At 39.0% G+C, this 18835-nt stretch overlaps 1 pseudogene; it reads left to right on the top strand.

The window, feature by feature from the left end:
- The first annotated feature begins 17284 nt into the window (after positions 1 to 17284).
- LOC105307778 overlaps positions 17285 to 18835 on the top strand; it is an 80844-nt pseudogene continuing 79293 nt past the window's right edge.

Raw genomic sequence — 18835 nt, 5'->3', positions numbered from 1 at the left:
GGAGGCCTGGGTTTATGCCTTAATTTTTGTTCCTCATTAATCAACTAGAACTTGCACAAATGTTTTCTCTTTCTGAGTCTCAGTTTCCTCATCAATAACATGTGAGTGGCATGGACATAGATTTGGCTAAACTTATTGCCATGTGCAAGTCAGAAGATTGGGCTACCTCAGAGTGGCCTGTGGAAATTTTTCAACTACCTAAGTCCAACTCTCCTCACTCCCTGATTCTGACTCATTTGGCCTGGGGTGGAATATTTTTTCTGGTACCCTACATGACAGATGCATTGGACCTGCTGGATGAGTGGTAAGAGATCTTTCTGTTGTGCTGTGACTGATGGCTGCCTTTGCTATGGCTCCTTGGGGAGTCTTTTACAATACTGGAGCGGGGCATGGGTGGAGGGATCCTCTTAAGACTTTTCTTAGATCTTCAGGAAAACCACCTTGGTCATCTCCATTGCTGGTCCTCTTGAGGGCTGGAGTTGTGCCTACAGAATGGGCTGCCTTTGTCTCCATTTTCTGTTAGAGCAGGTGTAAACTCAACAGATAAAAGACCTTTGTGCAAGCCTTTTGGAGGATGCTGTGGGTAAGCTGGTAGCTCTCCACTGTCCCCATCCTGACTGGGCTCTGGGCCCTACTGACTGTGTTCTCTCTCTGGATAAATTCCTAGACTTAGGCTGGGCTGCATGGCTTTTGTGAGGAATACCTAGTCAATAAGAGCAAGTGACCCGAGAGCATCACTTTCTAGTCTGCAAACTCTTTGCATCACCATTATCACCTAAAAGGCCCCGGAAGCAGGTGGGCAAAGCAGATGATTTTATCCCCAGTTTACAGATGAGGAAATGGAAGCATGGAGAAGTGAAATGACTTGCTCATGGTAATATAAAAGATGGATTGCAAGTCAGAGTGAGAAAGAGGGTGGGCAAGCTGGGGCAGGGAAGTGTTGAGAGATGTGTTGTTACCTACATTTTTAGATGAGGGAACTGAGCCTCAGTTAAGAGCCTTACTAAAGTTTACAGCCAGATCAGTGGACTCCAAATCTCCTGCTTCTTCCATTGCACTTGTGTGAAGCTGCTGGTTAGTTGTACACTGGGGGTGCTAGGGGTGAATCCCAGCAATGCCCCCAGCTGTAGGCTCCAAGTCGGAGCATCCTAAAGCTCTGCCTTCTTTTCCTACTGGGCCTAGCCCAGCCTCCCAGCTCCAAGCCTCGGTCAGAGGCCCTTGTGAGCCCAGGGAAGAACTTCCTTCCCTCACTTCTACCTCCAGGCTTGGATTTATGGGAATTGTTCCCAGCCAGGTGGGCCATACTCTCCTCTCAAACCTGCTAATGAGTAGCCTGGGAAAAATGATGAATAGCAGAGTGAATCGATAGATGTGAGCACTTAGATGTCTGGAGAATGGGCCTCCCACCACTCAGACCTTCACCGTCAATTGAAGCACCGCAACATGAAGAGTTACTTAATTGTAAATCACTTAATAGCCACAGTGGGAAACAGTCTCTTTCTCTTGGAGAATAACTGCTGTCTGATGGACTCTTGAAGGCTGCTCTTCTCTGCTCCTTCAGTTTCTGTATTGCTTTTCCACCTCCTCCCTTTGATTTCTATGCACATTTTCTATGTGGTTCTCCCAGACCATAGAGCACCTCATGAGGCTTCCCAAGGGTTCCTGTGCAGCACCCATCACCAACAGGAAGTGGATGCTCTGCCTGATTACAGATGCTGTGATTAAAAGTATTGTTATGTCCTTCATGAAGCTGAAAATGGAATGGACATCCAATCTCAGTCCGCAAACTCAGATGTGGATGGCCAAAGAATAGTCCTTGTTTGTTTTCTTTAAAGTAACTGAGCTCTGGCTCCAAGCTCCCCATCCTAATAGGAAAGCAAAATATTTCATGTCAGTCATGACTAGGGGCCCCCTAAGAGTGACACCGCAATCCAGAGGGTGCTTGCGGTATCCAGAAATTAAGGCAAGGACAACTAATCTCTAATCTGTTCCACTCACAGCTGATACCCTTATTTCCCCTGTGGGAGGGAAAGCTGAGAGCCCTGGAGACTTAGGTTCTGCCTTCCTCTGGGTACCTTAGAGTCATCTCTTCCCCATCCTTGAAGCACTGCCATAAGCAGTACCTTAGTTTCTTCTGCCCCAGGAACTCTCCCTTTCCACATGGAGCTTGGAGTATTAGGAATCTTCCTTATTTTTTTTTTCTTTCTGGCTTTCAAAAAGCTTTCTTCTCCTTTATGACAATATGTCCTCAGTGGGGGGTTTCAGGCTTTCATTAAAAAAATGATAGATTTGGTGGCTTCAGCCTGTTTCTGCTTTCTATACTTTGGAATACCTCTTGTAAGACATTTGTCAAGGGCCTGGTTACTTCCATGGAGTAGTGGAATTGGAAGTGGGGATATAGAGGAACAACAAGCATGAACAAACATGAACATTTCCAGAAATTACCTTGTCACAAAAATATTGCCTATTACAAAAACAAACAAACAAATAACAACAACAAAAACACAATTTCACTGTCCCGGAATTCAGGACACCAAGATTTTAGTCCCTGCTCTGCTTGTAACTGATGGAAACTTGGGTGATTTCTCAGACCCTCAGCTTCTTCACCTATAAATGAGAGGGTTGGAGAACATTAGAATCTCAGGCTTAAGTCCTTTCCAAACCCTTCCCATTTTGATGTTTAAACTATTCCTACACCATCTGTCCTGTTCCTGTTCACCTACACTGGCATAGATTCTTGGAGCAGTTTTAATGCCTAAGATGTCCCTTCTTTTATTGAGCTGGGATCTGCCTAGCTTAGTCTCTGGGAGCCATACAGATCTTGTCTGTTCTCTTTGCCCTATAACAGCCCTTTCAGAACCCAAGGCAGAGGTGGTGTTCTTTGGTTCAACAAATTTTGAGTACCTATTATATGTCAGGTTCTGTCTTAGGTGCTGAGGGTATTGCAGTGAACAAGAAAGATTAAAATCTCTGCCCTCATGAGGTATACTTTTTTTTTCAGAGGAGGGGACAGATAATAACCAAAATAAATAAACAAAAGATATAGCATGTCAGAGGTGATAGGTACAATGGGGAAAAATTAAGTAGTGAAGGAGAGATAGGAGATTGCAAATTAAAATAGTCAAGAGGAGATTGAACAGGTCACATTTGAGAGAAGAGCTAAACCCTTGAGGCAAAAGAACAGGAGTCCAGTGTGACTAAAGTGGAGTGAGTGAGGGGACAGTAATAGGAGATGAGGTCCCTTTGGGGGTAGAGGAGGCAGAAAAGGGCCTTATAGACCATTTTAAAGACCTTAGCTCCTCTCCTGAGTTAGATGGGAGCAGAGAATGACATGATCTGACTTGTGTCAACCAGAGTTATCTCTTTTCCAGGTTGAACAGTTCTAGGTTCTTCCAACCTTTCCTTGTGAGTCCTAGGTCTCATCCCCCTCAGCCTTCTCACTCTTTCCTGAGCACAACCCAGTGTTCGGCCTTCTTCAAGTGTACACCCAGAACAAGACACAATCTCTCAATGATGGTCTAATCTGGGCAGAGATGTGTGAGGCTATTGCTTTATTTGATGTTCTCTAATATCTTTTTAATGTTGGCATTCTTTTAGAAATAAAGTAACAAACAAAGCTTAAAAAGTCATCACCACAGAGCAGGTAATTCCTTTCATTTTAATATGCACAAGAGACTGGTGCTCCTATAAGAATCGAATGACTGATGATCTGAAATGGAGCTAAGGTAGTGATGCTGGCTCTGGGGATCAGCTGCAAATACAGATAAAGCTTCGCTCTCTGGCCTGCTGCTCACCTCCTGCTGTGTAGCCCGGTTCCTAACAGGCCACGAACCGGTACTGGTCCATGGCCCAGGGGTTGGGGACCCCTGACCTAGGCCCTTTGTCATTACTCCTGGAAACCTGTAAGAGATTAAGCGTTATGAGTTTTAGAGTCAAACAGACCTGGGTCTATGACCTACCAGCTACGTGGCATGGGATAAGTGAAACTTTCTCTAAGCCTCAGCATCTTCATCTATAAAATGGAGGATTGGCAATGATTGCATAAAGTCTTTCTGTCAAGTGTCTGGCCCATGCAAGCCCTGCCCAGATGGTAGACAATCTTAGCTATCATCATGGCTTATATCCTTGGCACACAAGCAGCCACACTGGATCCTTGGTTGGTGTGGATCCTATAGTAGGAGAGAATCCAGTTAACCTAGTCACCCTCCGTGGAGGCCATAGCACCTGGGCAAGTAATAATATGGGCTCCTCGTACTTCTCCCATTGAGCATTGTGAGTGCCTGTTGTGGCCAGACCCAAGGGTCTCAGAAAAGCTAGGGCTGTCAACATCCAGGCTCAAGGTCCAATGTCCCACCTCAAGGAAAGGCTGGAATAGAGACTTCAAGGAGAATGGGTAACAAGCATTTCTTTTACCAGAAATTGGGAATTCCTGGAGCTGGGAGACCTGGAGCAGGCTGTACCTCAAAGAACAGGTTAAGTCCCGAGCTGTACAATCAGGATTAAAACCATCATTCAAATAAGGAGCCCAAAGTCGGTATTAGAAACCCAGGTGCAAAGGGAGGAGGAAAATGAGGAACAGTGAAACCAAACAGGTGAGTAGGAAGGAGATAACTGTGTCTGGTGCTTGGTGCCAAGGCTGGGCTTTGATGATTTCCCAGTAGCTTTTTGTACAGGCAAGTAAGCTGTATCTACATATAGGATGCAAAGAGAGGACTCACCAAAATCCTTTCCTTGGGGTCTCTACCTTGAGGACTACTTTCAAAGCAGCCTAGCCTTAAGGTAATGCATTTGTAAGGTCTTTATAATGTCACCTCTTGGGCTAGGATTAGTGGTAAACCAGTTTGAAAAGAGACTCTACTTACCAGGAAGTTAAAAAAAATGGCTTGGGGAAGGCCTTTGTTGGGAGCATCCATAGTTAAAGGAATTCACTTCCTTAATAACCCCAAGTTCTCAATGAGCTCATCTTTTTCACAAGGCCAGGGCCCTGTGTAAAGCCATTTGCACCTTCCAGTAGCCAGATCCTACACTTTGACAGCCCAGTTATTAGATACAGTGACTTTAGAGTTTTATTTTTGATGTGTGTGTGTGCGTGTGTGTGTGTGTGTGTGTGTGTGTGTGTGTGTGTGTGTGTTAGGATTTTGGAAAATTGCCATAGTTAAAAGAATTCACTTTCTTAATAACCCCATGTTCTCAGTCTGATTTTCTTTCAGTCTCTCAATTTTTTGATCTCCCTCTCTCCATTCCTCCCTCTCTCTCTCATTCTCAATACAAAGGATGAACATGTTTCTAGCTTGGGCAGAGGAACACACAGAGTACAGATGGCTTCATGTGGCTTCTTCTTTAACTGGTTGTGTTTATGGCAACCACTATTCAAAGTAATTGTGGGCAGCTTGTAGAAATGGTCTTCAATTTCCCAGCTCCTGGCTCATGAATCAGGGAGTATCTTTTCCATAGCCCAAGATGGAGCTGAGCTCCAGAGAGTAGAGTCTGATAGTAGGAGTGCCTGCCTGCTTTCCTGGGAGCTACATTAGCAACCTGCTTTTCTGTTCCTGGCCTGCCCGTGACTGTGTGACCTTAGGCACTACCTTCACTTCTTTGGACCTCAGCCTCCTCATCCATCAAATAAGAATTTCAATTCTTACCTTGTCTCCCTCTTGTGAAATTAATATAAAAAATGTTTGGAAAACTATAAAGCAAGGCGCCAAAATAGTTGTCATTATTTCTGGCATTATCTGTGCAGCTTGGATTCTTCAGGAGGAAGCTGTATCTTCAAATTAGCAATTATTACCCTCATGCTAAGTCCGATATCACATGCTAAGTGCTGTAAAGGATGCAGAGATAAGCAGTGGTATACTAGAGCAAGCTTGTACAAGCTCTCAAGAGCCAATTGTACGTAATCTTCCCAACTCCACATTCAGTTATATCACATTGATAGGTGAAATTGTTAATGGCGAGAGTAATTTTTACCATGGAAATCAGCAAACATAGCAAATCTAGAACTTTTTGGTTTTAAGAAATCCAGAACTGTTTCAGCCATAAAGGAGCTGCCAATCTAGCAGTGGTGTGTGTGTACTGTGGGAAAGTGGTATGGTAAGCAGGCATATGACTACAATAGATGAAAGTACTAAGTTGAACCATGTGATACTGCTGTTTGTGCCAGTCAAAATTAGCCAAGTATCAGCAATTTCAGATAGTTCAACATAATAGACTGTCAACTATAGCTGAGGTGAGTATGTGGAATGTAAGAATATTTCTCAAGACCCATCAGATAATCTGAGGCTGAGCTGGAGTTAAGCCCCAAGACTCCCTGTTCCTTGTCTTAACACTGAAGACTCCATTGCCGCTTTATTGTCCTCTGATTTCTTGTCAAAATGGACAAGGTTCTTATATAAGAATCACAGTACAAATGGGGTAAGATAACCACAGGTCTTTTGTGTCATTATGTCCTCTAAGTTAAAGTTTAGAATTCAGGCCACATCCTTATGCCATATTGTCATTGTCCCAACACACACACTCTTTCCCTCACTCTCTCTCACTTTCTCTCCACCCTGCTCTCACCACTCTGCCTGCATCTTGCATTCTAAGAGTGCCAACAATTAGAGCATGTCCAGAAGAGAGCAAAGGAAAATGTTTATAACAGTTGGAAATAAGATCTATGAGGAAAGGTGAAAGGAATTTTGCCTTGAGAAAAGAAGTTTGCCTGTCAACAGAATAATAATCTTTACATCTCAAAAGACTAATACACAGACAATGCTATACTGCCTTTTTCCATTTCCTGAGCCAGAAGAAGTCAACATTTCAGTTAATGGCATTACCAGCCAGCTGGGCTCCTAAAAGGAGTCATCACTGATTCCTTTCTCTTGCTCAGTCTCCACATATAATCAGTTACTGAATTCTGTTAATTCTACCTCTTAAACATCTCTTGAATCCATTCCCACCTTTCCATCTCAGCTTTCATGGTCCTAGGCCAAGCCTTCATTCCTAGTCTCCACTGAGTACCATGCATCCACTTTCAGTTGCTATCACCAGATTGTTCTTTAGAAATCACCCATTGGCTCAGACCATGCCTTTTGTGAAGTCACTATTTCCTATGAAGTCAAGAATGACTTCCTCAATCTGGCATTCAAAGCCTTCTATCTTATGGCTCCAACCTCCTTTGTAGTCCCAACTCATACCACTCTATATAGCAGGCGCTGTAGCTATTTGGTAGGCCCCACAGGGTCTCTATACATGTTTTCCCCTCTAACTAGACTTCCACCACCTTAACCAACTGAAATCCTATTTATACTACACTATACGTCCTAAAAACCATCTCCTCTGGATTTCCACATTATGGAGGGCTCACCAGCTCTTCTGAATCCTACAGCCATTTGTTTTCCTCTTTCTGTTGACACCCAACTTGGCATAGTGTTAAGAGTAACAACTTTTAAGCCAGACCGATTAGGTCCCAGGCCTGACTTTGCTACCTACTAGATACGTAATATTGAGCAAGTTGCTTGAGCTCTTATGAGCATCTTTAAAATGGGCAACATATTTATACCTCCCTCAGAAGTTATAAAATATTAAACATGTATTAGCTCAAACTGCATATTTATTAACAATAAACTGAAACATAGTAAATAGTAAATGCTGCTATTATATTTATATTCTTGTCTCATCTCTTTGACTAGAGGATAGTTCTTTGAGGCAGAAGGAAAGTATTATTCATCTTTATGACAGTTGATAATGATTTTTTAAAAATGCCTTATGGGGTCTTCTGGTTCAGATCTTCCCCCAAAGTACAACTATAAACTGTGGAAACAACAAAAGACACAACCGAAGGAGAACTTAAAAAGTGGTAAGAAGGTGAGCTGGTTAGGGATCATAGATTGTAAGAATAGCACAACAGCAGGACATCATGTTTCTCTTAACCCATGAGAAGAAGGTGACCCAGATCTGACATTTCCCAATCCCCAACCTAACAATGGAAGGCAGCCAGTGAAGTCTCAACTCTCTCCAGATGGAACAGGTGATCCTCTGACAACATCATGTAATCCCAGAAGTACTGTAAAAAGTAATTGATTGGGAACCCTGTTAAGAATAAAAAGCCAGAGGAATAATTCTCTTTCTCTTCCATATCTGGGACTCTTCTCTTCTTGGCACCAGCACAGGATAGCCTACCAAAACAAGTGGCCTGGCCTGGGATATGCTCATCCTCCCTGCAGGACAATGACTGTTTTCCCCTAACATAGGTTCACCAGGTGGTCTGGCCTGGGGGACAACCTCCACCTCTCAGGCAACATCAGCAGAAATGAGTGGAAACTCCATCAACACCAGATAGACCAAGCAGACTAAAATAGTACCATAAAGACCATAAAGACAATTAAATTATCTTTGAAATCACACTTTACAAAATTAGGCCAGGACCTTCATGCTAAACCTAAATAGGGTGGCTGCTTGTTAAAAGAAAAGACTTATATAGGACTCAGAGTCTTCTAACATACTATATAAACTGTCCAAAATACTATTAATAATCACCCATCATAACAAGAACCAGGAAAATCAAACTTTAATGAGAAATGACAGTCAACAGATGCCAACACTGAGATAAATCAGATGCTGGAAATTATCTGACAAGGGTTTTAAAGTAACCATAATAAAAATGCTTCAACAACCAATTACAAATTCTTTTGAAGCAAATGAAAAATTAGAAATCTCAACAAAGAATGACAAGTTATAAAAAATAACCAAATGGAAATTATAAAACTAAAAATATATAGCAAGAGGAATTAAAAATGCTGGATAGGCTCAATAATAGAGTGGAAATAACAGAGGATAGAATCAGTGAACTTGAAGACAGATTTGTAAATTTATGCAATTTGAACAATAGGGAGAAAACAGAATGACATTACTGAACAAAGCCACAGAGAATATGGAGGATAAAAACAAAAGATCTAACATTTGTATCGTTGATATTCCAGAAGAAGAGAGAGAGTCCAAGTGAAAGAATATATAGAAAATGATGGTTGAAAACTTCCAAAATGTGCTGAAAGACATAAAACTATGTATTTGAGAAACTTATTGAACCACAAAGAAGATAAACCTAAAGAAATCATAATTTAATTTTGAAAACTAAAGAAAAGAAAAAAAAAAACCTGAAAACAGCCAGAGAGAAACTATATATTACCTACATGGGAACAACAGGTTGAATAGCAGCAGATTCCTCATCGAAAACCATGGAAGACAAAGAGAAGTGGCAGAAAGTTTTTCAAATGCTGAAAGAAGTCGACTGTGAGCTCAATATCCCATGAATGAAGAGGAAATAAAGGCATTCTCAGAAAACCAAGACTAAGCGAGTTCAGCGAGATTGAGAATACAAATCCAATATACAAAAATGTATCGAAACTCTATATAATATCAAGAAACAAGTGTAAAACAAAAGTTAAAAACCCAATATTATTTACAACTCAAAGTAGATCAGGGACATAAATGTGAAATTTAAAACTATGGCACTTAAAAAAATAGGAGAAAGATTTGGAAGATCTAGGGCTAGACCAAGAGGTCGTAGACTGGATAATAAAAATGTGACTGATCTATGAAAAGAAAACCTGAATATTGAATATCTTCAAAATTAAAATTTTTTGCTCTGCAAAAGTCTCTGTTAAGAGAATGAAAAGATAAGCTCTATAAAGGGAGAAATATTATTTCTGTCATATTATGGATGTGAAGTAGTATATCATTGCAATTTTGAATTGTATTTTTCTAATAAATAATAATGTGAAGCACTTTTTCATGTGCTTATTTGCCATTGTATATATTCTTTAGGGAAATGTCTATTCAAATCCTCTGCCCATTTTTAATTACACCATTTGTCTTTTTCTGGTTGAGTTGCAAGCTATCTACATATTCTAGATACTAGACCCTTATCAGATATATGATTTCCAAATATTTTATTCCATCCTGTGGGTAACTTTTTGCTTTCCTTATAGAGTTCTTTGATGCATAAAAATATTTAAATTTTGATGTAGTCCAAATTATCTGCTTTAATCTATTTTTTTATACTTGTTCTTTTGCTGTCATATCTAAGAACCTATTGACTAATCTAAGGTCATGAAGATTTACTCCTCTGTTTTTGTATTAACATGATAAGGCTGTTGTAAAAAAACACTACAAACTGGGTGGCTTAACAGAAATGTATTATCTCACAGTTCTGGAGGCTAGCAGTCTATGGTAAAGGTGTCAGTAGGATTGGTTCTTCTTGAGGTCAGTGAGAAAGAATTTTGTCTATGCTTCTTATCTAGATTCTGGTGGTTGGCTAGCACTCTTTGGTATTCATTGGCTTGTAGAAGCATCCCCCGATCTCAGTCTCAATCTTCAAGTGGCATTATCTCTGTGTGTGTCTCACTGTGTCCAAATTTTCCCTTTCTGTAAGGAAACCGATAATGACTTCATTTTACCTTGATTACCTCTGTAAAGACCCTATCTCCAAATACAGCCACATGTTAAACTACTGAGGGTAAAGAATACAACATATTTTTGGGGGGAGAGGACACAATTCAACCCATAACAGTTTTCCTCTAAAAATGTATAATTCAAAAAATAGTTTTAACTTTTAAATTTATGTCTCTGTTCCATTTTGATATATTTTTTGATTATGGTATAAGGTAAGCATCCAAATTCATTCTTTTGCATGTGAATATCCAGTTGTTCCAGCACCATTTGTTGAATAGTCTATTCTTTCCTCCATTGAAATATCTTGGCATCTTTGTTGAAAATCGATTCACAAATAATGTAAGGGTTTGTTTCCAGACTCTCAATTCTATTCCATTGATCTAGATGTCTCTCCTTATGCTAGTATCACAGACCCTTGATCATGGTACATTTGTAGTAAGATTTGAACTTGGGAATACAAGTCTCCCAAATTTGTTCTTCTCTTTCAATATTGTTTTAATTTAACTTTTCTGGGTCCCTTGCATTTCTGTATGAATTTTGGGATCTACTTGTTAATTTCCGCAAAAACAAAACAAAGCAACAACAACAAAAAAAATGGGATATTAACAGAGACTGCATTCAGTCTGAAAATCAATTTTGGGAGTATTAGGATCAGGCAACTACAGATCCCACTGATGTTTTGACTGTAACCTCAGGGGACACTGAGCCAAGACCATCCAGCAATGTCAATTCTGATTTCCTGACTTTCAAACCTATTGATTTCCTCAGCATCCGTGGATCTGTGCAGAAGGGCTTACACACACATGTGCTCCGACATACTGGCCACGTGAGGTGATCCCTGTTCTTCGGGTCAAGAGCAGCATCTTCCAAAATATTTTAAATTATGTTTTAAATTATTTTTATTTTTTTAATTTTTATTTTAAAAGTTTCATTGCTAGTGTACATAATTGATTTTTGCATATTAACCTTATATCCTCCAACATTGCTGAACTAACTTATCAGCTCTAATGTTTACTTTTTGTTGTATTTCTTTAAATTTCCTATATACATGATAATGTCATCTGTCACTAGAAATACTTTTACAATTTCTTTCTAATATAGATAAATTTTCTTTGTTTTTCTTGTCAAATCAACCTGACTAGAATCTCAACTACAATGGTGAATAGAAGTGGCAAGAATGGACATTATTGCTTTGTTTCTGATATTAAGAGGAAAGCTTTTAGTATTTGATCATTGAGTATGATGTTAGCTGTGGGAATTTCATAGATACCCTTTATCAGGTTGATGAAATCCCTCTCGAATCTTAATTGGTTGAATGTTTTTATCATGAAAGAGTGTTAATTTTTTTCCAAATACATTTTCTGTGTCTATTAAGATAATCATTTGATAGCGTAGGTCATTTATTATATGGTGCATTACAATGCAAATTTTCATATGTTAAAACAACCTCTCACTTCTGGAATAAATTCCACTTTTGTCAGAATGTGTAATCCATTGTATATGTTTCTAGATTTTGTTTGCTAGTATTTGTTGAAGATTTTTGCTTCTGTATTCATATGGGACATTTTTCTTCAGTTCTATTTTCTTGTGATGTCTGCATCTAATTTTTATATCAGAGTAATACTGGCCTCATAAAATGAATTAGGAAGTGTTCCCTTCTCTTTAATTTCTGGAAGAGTTTATGAAAGATCAGTGTTAATTCTTCTTTAAAACTTTGGTAGTATTCATTTCAGAAGCCATCTCATCCTTGACTTTTATTTGTAAGATTTTAGATTACTGATTCAATCTTTTTACATGTAATAGGCCTATTCATATTTTCTATATTTTCTTTTTATTTCATTTTTTAAAATTTTATATTAGTTTCAGATATACAGTAAAATGGCTAGATATTTATATAATTTATGAAGTGATCCTCCTGATAACTCTAGCACCCATCTAGCATGACACACAGCTATTAAAATACTATAGACTATATTCCCTATGCTGTACTCTATATCCTCATAACTGTTTTGTAACTACTAATTCGTACTTCCTCATCCCTTCATTTTTTCCCTGAGCCCCCCAACCTACCTCCACTTTGGCAATCACCAGGTTTTTTCTCTGTATCTGTGAGTCTATTTTAATTTAGTTTGCTCATTCCTTTTGTTCCTTAGATTCTGCATATAAGTGAAATCATATGGTATTTATCATTCTCTGTTTGACTTCTTTCACTCAGTGTAATACCCTCTAGGTCCATCCATGTCATTGCAAATGGTAAGATTTCATTTTTTTTTATGGCTGAGAAATATTCCACTGTATATATGTACCACTTTTTCTTTATCCAGTTGTCTATTAGGTTGCTTCCATATTGTGAATAGTGCTTCTGTGAACATAGGGGTGCATAGAGCTTTATGAATTAGTGTTTTGGTTTTCTTTGGATAAATACCCAGGAGTGCAATTCCTAGATCAAAAGGCAGTTCTATTTTTAATTTTTTGAAGAACCTCAAAACTGTTTTCCACAGAGGCTGTACCAATTTGCAATCCAACAAACAGTGTAAGAGAGTTCCCTTTACTCTGCATGCTCGCCAACACTTACTTTTTGATTTATTGATGATAGCCAATCTGACAGGTGTAAGGTGATATCTAATTGTGGTTTTAATTTGCATTTCTCTGATGATTAGTGATGTTAAGCATTTTTTCATATGTCTATTGGCCATGTATATTTCCTCTTTAGAGAAATACCTATTTAGATTTTCTGCCTATTTTTAAATTGGATTGTTGGTTTTTTTTTTTTTTGCTCTTGAGTCAGTTCTTTATAAATTTTAGATATTAACCCCTTGTCAGATGTATCAGAGGCAAATATTTCTCCCATTCAATAGGTTGTCTTTTTGTTTTGTTGGTGATTTCTTTGCTGTACAAAATCTTTTTAGTTTGATGTAGTCCCACTGGTTTATTTATTCTTTTGTTTCTCTTGTCTGAGGAAATATATCAGAAAAAAAAATACTAATAGCAATATCAGAGAGTTTACTGTTTTATTCTAGAAGTTTTATGGATTCAGGTCTTATATTTAAGTCTTTAATTCATTTAGAGTTCATTTTTGTATATGGTGTAAGAAGGTTGTCCAGTGTCATTATTTTTTGCATGTATCTGTCCAGTTTTCCAAACACGATTTGTTAAACAGACTGTCTTTACCCCATTGTACATTCTTGCCTCCTTTGTCATAGATTAAATGACCATATAGGCATGAATTTAATTCAGTTCTGGGCCCTCCATTCTCTTCCATTGATCTGTGTCTGTTTTTATGCCAGTACCATATTGTTTTGATTATTATAACCTTGTAGTATAGTTTGATATCAGGTTGTGTGGTGCCTCCAACTGTGTTCTTCTTTCTCGATTGCTGTAGCTATTCAGGATCTTTTAGGGTTCCATATAAATTTCTGGATTCTTTGTTCTAATTCTCTGAAAAACGCCACTGATATTTTGACAGGGATTGCATTATATCTATAGATTGTTTTGGGTAATATGGCCATTGTAAAGATGTTGATTCTTCCTACCAATTAGCATGATATATGTTTCCATTTATTTGTATCTTCTTCAATTTCTTTTGTCAATGACTTATCATTTTCCAAGAACAGGTCTTTTACCTCCTTGGTTAATTTGATTCCTACATATTTTATTGTTTTTGATTCAATTGTAAATGGGATTGTTTTCTTAATTTCTCTTTCCAAAAGTTCATCATTGGTGTATAAAAAAGCAACTGAATTCTGAATATTAATTTTGTTTCCTGCTACTTTATTGAATTTATTGATCAGTTCTAACAGTTTTTTTTTTTTTGGTGAAACTTTAGGGTTCTTTGTAAATAGTGTCATGTCATCTGCAAATAATGACAGTTTTACTTCTTCCTTTCCAATTTGAATACCTTTTAATTCTCTTTCTTGTCTTATTGCTTTGTCTAAGATTTCCAATACAATGTTGAAGAAGAATGGTAAAAGTGGGCATTCTTGTCTTGTTCCTGATCTTAAGGAAAATGCTTTTAGCCTTTCCCCATTGAGTATGTTTGCTGTAGGTTTGTCATATATGGCCTTTATTATGTTGAGGTATGTTCCCTCTATTCCCACTTTGCTGAGAGTTTTTATCATAAATGGATGCCGAATTTTGTTGAATGCTTTTTCTGCATCTATTGATATGATCATATAATTTTAATATTTCAATCTGTTAATGTTGTGTATCACATTAATTGATTTGTGTATATTGAACCAACCTTGCATCCCAGAAATAAATCCAACTTGATCATGATGTATGATCTTTTTAATGTTTGGTGAATTCAATTTGCTAATGTTTTGTTGAGGATTTTTTCATTGATGTTCATCAGGGATATCAGCCTATAGTTTTCTTTTTCTAAATGTCTTTGTCTGGTTTTGGAATCAGGGTAATGTTGACCTTGTAAAAAGAATTAGGGAAACGTCTCTCTTCTTGAATTGTTTAGAAAAGTTTGAGAAGAAAAGGCATTAATTCTTCTTTGAACGTTTGGCAAAATTCGTCTATGAAGCCATCCAGGGCATGACTTTTGTTTTTTTTTGGTAGTGTTTTGACTACTGATTTGATTTCATTGAAGGTAATCTGTCAGTTTAGATTTTCTGTTTCTTCTTGACTCAGTCTTGATAGATAATACTTTTTTTTTTAAAATATATCCATTTCTTGTAGATTGTCCAATTTGTTGGCATATGATTGCTCTCAATATGTTCTTATACTTCTTTGTATTTCTGTAGAGTCCATAGTTACAATTTCTTTTTCATTTTTGATTTTATTTATTAGGGTCCTCTCTTTTTTTTTCCTGATACATCTGGTTAAAGTTTTATCAATTTTGATTATCCTTTCAAAGATCAAGCTCTTGGTTTTATTAATCGTTCGTATTGTTTTGCTAGACTCTATTTTGTTTATTTCTGCTCTAATCTTTATTCTTTCCTTCCTTCTACTCACTTTGGGTTTTGTTTGCTATTCTTTTCCTGGTTCTTTTAAGCTTGAAATTAGATTGTTTATTTGAGATTTTTCTTTTTTGTTGAGATAGGGCTGTATTGCTTTGTATTTCCCTCAGGACTGCTTTCACTGTGTTTTCATTTTCATTTGTTTCTAGGTATTTTTTGATTTCCTTCTTGATCTCATCATTAACCCATTCATTGTTTAGTAGCATGTTATTTAGCCTCCATGTGTTTGTGTATTTTCCAATTTTTTTCTTGTAGTTGATTTCTAGCTTCTTACCATTGTATTTGGATAAGATGTTTGATATGATTCCAATCTTTTTCAATTGATTGAGACTTGTTTTGTGGCCTAATATGTGGTTTACCCTGGAAAATGTTCCACGTGCATTTGAAAAGAAGGTATATTCTGCTGCTTTGGAATGAAATGCTCTGAAAATATCAATAAATCCATCTGATCTAGTGTGTCATTTATGGCTCTATTTCATTGTTCATTTTCTGTTTGGAAGATCTGTTCATTGATGTCAATGTGATGTTAAAGTCTCTTACTATGAGTGTATTACTGTCAATTTCTCCCTTTATGTCAGTCAATAATTGCTTTATATATGTAGGTGCTCCTTATAACCAGTGTTTTGAACTCTATATCTGGTAGTTTGCTTGCCTCCATTTATTTTAGATTTTTCCTAGAATTTTCTCCTGTTGTTTTGTTTTCAACATGCTTTTTGTTTTCTCATTTTAGTTGTCTTTCTGTGTTTGTTTCTATGTGTTAAGGAGATTTGTTACATTTCCAAGCCTTGGACAGTTGGCCTTATGGAGTAGGTATCTTTTGTGGTCCAGTGGCACAGTCTCCTTGATTATCTGGGCTGGGGGCTCTGAGCATATTTCTTGTGTGAATTGTGTGTGTTTTCCTGTTGTAGCTGATCTTTCATTGCTGTTAATGCATCAGTACATGGGATTGACTCTTGGGCTGACTGGCTGTGGGAATTGTCCATGAGTTGCTGTGTAGGGCCTGATTTCACAGAGTGGGATTTGCTCCAGTAGTCTCACGTGCCTGTTGAGACCACCCTTTGGGTATGCCCCTTAGGGGGTTAGTTAGGTGCTGTTCTGTTGTGGTCTGATGCCAGCCTCTGGGTGTTGCTTCTGGGGCCCCTTGGGAGGGGCTCCTGTGTGGGTCAAGGTAGCCACTGACTTTGAATGTTCAGTGCTACCTGGTTGGAGCTACAAAGAGATCTGCAAATAGTTGCTGCCTGTTCTGAATCTGGAGGTAAATGGGAGAGACCATACTGCAAGCCAAGGTTCGTTACTCCCAGTCCTGGACTTGTGGTGGCTCAGCCCAAGAACCAGTGCACCTCAAGGCCTGAGGCTGTTTGCCCATTGCCTGTAAGTCTCTGCAGATGTAAGAGCCTTTGCTTGGTATATGGGAGTTGGGTGTGGTGGGGATCCAGGGAATCACTGGGCTAAAGCGTGCAGATTTTGCCAGTCAATGTAGAATCAGGTGTTGTTCCAGTGCTGAATCTGTGGCTTCCTGTCAAAGTCTTAGATCATAGCAAAGCCTGCTAATGCCCACCTCAAGCCTGCAGACCCTGGAGTTCTGTTCATGAAATACTGTAGTTCAGGGTATGCCTTATGACCCACCACCAAAAGTCCCTCTCAGATACAAAAGCTATGTGTGGTCTGCACGAACTAAGGACAGTTGTTTGCTGTTGAAATCACAGCCAATGGAAAGCACAGAGTGGAGCTGACTGCCCAGAAATGGGCCTACTGAGAGCAATTTGTGGGTTGGGTGGTGCAGGGTCTCAGGAGACAGGATGGAGCAAGCCAATCTTGTCAGGCCAATGCAGACTGCTGCCAATTCTGAGCCTGCAGGCTCCCATGAAAGTTACAGATCACAGTGAGGCATGCCACCATCTACCTTGGGTCCACAGCCCCCAGTTATTCACCCAAGAGACCCTGCAGTTCAGGCTGGCACCAGTGGCCTGACACCAAAAGTCTGCCCTGTACTGCATGAGCCTCATGTAAGTGACAGGAGCTGAGGGCAGCTGCCTGCCCATGAATGCTCGACCAAAGGAAAGCACAGGGTGGGGCTACCTGCCTGACAATGGGCCGCTGCAGGCAATTTGTGGGAGATGAAGGGTGCAGCAGTCTGATCTCACCAGGCCAATGCACCTTCAGAATTGGCCATGTTGAGGGAGGGTTCAGCACAGGCAAGATGGCATTTGCCTATAGACTGACCCAGAGGGATCCTGATAAAGGAAGAATGGCAGCTCTTCCTTTAGCCTTCACTCTGACATCACACAACTCAGCCCCACCTCCCCAGCTGCTTTCCCTTTGCTAGAGCCTAGAGAAAGTGTCTGCAAGCAGGTCAGTCTGTGCACAGACCCTTTAAGGGGGATATCTGGGTTTTCAGGTTCCTTTCATTTCACCCAGATGGCCAGAATCTCCACTAATTTTTACAGTCAGATTTTGTGGGAATTCCTCTTCCGGGGACTAGAACCTTGGGCTGGGGAGCCCCTGTTTTGGGCTAGGGTCCCTCATCCGTTTGGCCGGGGCCTCTGCTGCTACACTCTCCCTCCCGATGCTCAACTGCCACATGCAGGTACGGGACCAGCCTGCTTTGTGTCTCTGCCCTTCCTACAGACCTGATGTGGCTTTTTTCTTTATATCCACATGTGTATGTTTTATGATCAGCTAGACCTTAGGTGGTTCTCCAAGTTGTTTGTTTTATAATTTGGTTGTAATTTTAATGCGGTCATGGTAAGAGATAAATCCTACTTTTACCTAATCCACTATCTTGACCAGAAACTTCTATATTTTTGAGGTATTTTCAGTACTTTGTGTCTTCATGGAAATGTGTTCATTTCACCTAGATTATCTAATTGTTGGCATACAGTTGTTCATAGTATTCTTTTCTAATTCTTATTTCTGTAAAATTGGTATTAATGCCCCCTCTTTTGTTCTAGATTTTAGTAATTTTATTTTTTTCCTCCCCCACTCACTTGAGGTAAAAGTTCGCCTATTTTCTTGAGCCTTTCAAAGAACATATTTTTGTTTTGTTGATTTTCTCTATTTTTTTATTATCTATTTTATTTATTTATACTTTATTATCTATTTGAGTGGAAGGCATAAAGAGGCCTTAATCTTTCATTCTGGTTGACTTTGAGGCTCATCACAAGCTAAATGTAAAAGCTAAGGCAAAGTTCAAAACTGCCTGCCTGATTGCTAAAGGCTTGCTCCAACATATACACCAAGTTTCTTTGCAAAAGCTGGGAAACGTTGGTTCCGGGCATTTAAGGAAATGTCTAAATATTAGCTGACCATTAAGCTAACCAAGCAGAGACTTCAGTGGCCATGTATGTTAAAGACATTGCAGAATTAGTTGAGTAAAGTCATTAAGCAACTAAACAACAAAAAGAGCAAACAAAAGCAAGCACTGGGAAAGAGAGAGAATC

Source organism: Pteropus vampyrus, unplaced genomic scaffold (assembly GCF_000151845.1).
Source record: "Pteropus vampyrus isolate Shadow unplaced genomic scaffold, Pvam_2.0 Scaffold516, whole genome shotgun sequence".
In the NCBI taxonomy this organism is placed as follows: Eukaryota; Metazoa; Chordata; class Mammalia; order Chiroptera; family Pteropodidae; genus Pteropus; species Pteropus vampyrus.
The sequence above is the reverse complement of the archived record's forward strand: the minus strand, read 5'-3'. Positions and strand labels throughout refer to the sequence as shown.